This window comes from Carassius gibelio, chromosome B3, assembly GCF_023724105.1.
Source record: "Carassius gibelio isolate Cgi1373 ecotype wild population from Czech Republic chromosome B3, carGib1.2-hapl.c, whole genome shotgun sequence".
Lineage (NCBI taxonomy): Eukaryota > Metazoa > Chordata > Actinopteri > Cypriniformes > Cyprinidae > Carassius > Carassius gibelio.
This window is the reverse complement of record NC_068398.1, coordinates 39,210,782-39,212,956: the sequence shown is the minus strand read 5'-3', so window position 1 is coordinate 39,212,956 and position 2,175 is coordinate 39,210,782. Positions and strand designations below refer to the sequence as shown.

At 41.2% G+C, this 2,175-nt stretch overlaps 1 long non-coding RNA gene across 1 annotated transcript; it reads left to right on the top strand.

The window, feature by feature from the left end:
* Positions 1 to 267: 267 nt before the first annotated feature.
* LOC127953537 (uncharacterized) lies at positions 268 to 1,437 on the top strand. The gene is made up of 3 exons (XR_008153303.1): positions 268 to 348; positions 1,123 to 1,185; positions 1,306 to 1,437. It is a non-coding gene; the product is annotated as an uncharacterized LOC127953537 (long non-coding RNA).
* The last annotated feature ends 738 nt before the right edge of the window (positions 1,438 to 2,175 follow it).

The window sequence follows — 2,175 nt, the reverse complement described above, 5'->3', positions numbered from 1 at the left end:
AACTATAGCAGCCGCGGTGATCTTTGCAGTATGTCGTCAGAAACTACTGTGAAACGCTTAGCATAAACACTTAGTGTCATGATCCTGGTCTTTTCCCCTGTCTCTGTCTCCCTCTTGTGATCACTTACTCACTCTATCACGCACACTCCTCCGCTCATTATCACTTTCAGCTGTCTCCCCTTTCATTCCCTCACCTGTCCCTCTTTTGCCCTTGATTGTCTCTGCTTCTTATTCTCTCTTTCTAGCCCTGTCTTATTGTCGGATTATTCGATCACCTTACATGAGACACACCTGTTCCCAAGTCCTGTCCTGTCTTGTCCATGGATGGTTTTTGTCGTTGTTTCTACTGTGAGTAATTTTGTCTTTGGACTGCGTATTATCCAGCTGTGCCTGTTTGCAGAGTACCTGTGCTGCACCTGTCCTTGGCCTTTCACACCGCCGGCGACCTCCTCTGTTTATGGACTGGGTGTTGACATCCTGGGGCCCCTGCCTCTGCCCTCGTGGAGATTTGTGTTTTTCCTTAGACCCGGTCTTCTGGCCATTTCTGTTTTGGGCTGAAAGAAGTCCGTGACTTTTGTTCTCTTTATTCTGAGAAAGACTATTTTCTTTATTAAAGACTGTCAATTGCACCCCTTCCTGGTCTACCATCGTTCTTACCTGCTAACACTTAGGTGAAGGGGACCGTTAAGAGGTTTCTTGCAACGCTCTTAATGAAATCCCTTACCTTAGGGATTTTTTCTCCCTCAGGGAAAACCTCACTTAAGGAGTTTCATGCAACCGGACACTGGTCTCCGCTGTCTTTCAGGGCAGTAGAGGTCCTTAAGTTTCACTAAGGGTAACCTTAACCTTATATCTAAGGGATTTCTTAGCTTAAGGAGTTTCATGCAACCGGGCACTGGAGTGTAACGTTTGAATGATAGAATGACTCCCATCAAATCCTGATGGGCCAGATTTCTTGGCCAGGTGTTTGGGGAGTCCCAAGTGTGAAACCTAATGTCAGCACATCACATTGAAGTGACTGACATCCCTTGGCGTTTATCAGTCATACCATACTAAAGGTATTTAACCGTGAACTGACTGTGTGTATATCAGCTATTTAATTTTTTTTTATTTATCAAACAGGAAACAATGGACAATATGGCTGGAGAATGCAGAGAAGTCATTGAATCTGATTCACCACAAATGGTATTTGTTTTTTGTAAATGTAACGAATTATAGTATATTATTGATTACTTTGCAATTTGGTTTACTGTGGATTAGGTGTTTACACTTAATTGGTTCACCTTATGTCGAATTGCCACACAGGAAACAATGGACCATACAGCTGGAGAATGCAGTGCAGTTATGGAATCTGATCCACTTTTAATTAATTACAGTTGCCACCTGTGTTTACATGACACTTAGTTTGCAGTCATAATGAAATATAATTTGTCATTATTCATGCAGTATTATTTTGATTTTTCTTAATCTTTATTACTTTAACATGTCACAAAGGAATCAATGGACAACACTGTAGAAGAGTGCAGTGCATTTTTGGAATCCACTGGTCGAACCCAAACGGTATTGAGTCTCCACACATGCTGCACGCCTCTAATCTGCTACAAACCCCACCCCACTCTGCATATTTTGTACTTCTCTTATCACGTACGTTTGTTTTATTCGACTATATGTGCTGTATGAAGTGGACATCACCAGATATTCCACTATAATTTAAGTTAGAAATGTTAGAAGTGTATGTTACATTCGAAGTGCATTAAAGTGTGCAAAAAATTAATTTCATTTTATTTACAAAGGTAAAGGTCCACTTGTCTGTGTGTGCAGACACTACAAGCAGTAGCATAGCACAAATCCATGAATGAATGTTCCGAAGTTAAGCAAATTTACATGGATTTTCCCTTTGGGAGTAGGGAGCAATGAACACAAGTGTAGGGATCATTTAAATTGGAACGCAGTTCAGCTCTTATTATGAGCTGGTTATCTGAATCTGGTGTTAACTAAGATAGACATGTAAAATATGCAGGGGGGGAGGGGGTACTGGGATTGGGAGTCTCCATGCTACTCGGTGTAAACATATTAGGATTTCCTTTGACAGTGAATGTAGAACAGGGATCCTCAAATCTGGCTTGTGAGATCCACTTTCCCATAGAGTTTAGCTCAAATTCTGATCAAAATCAC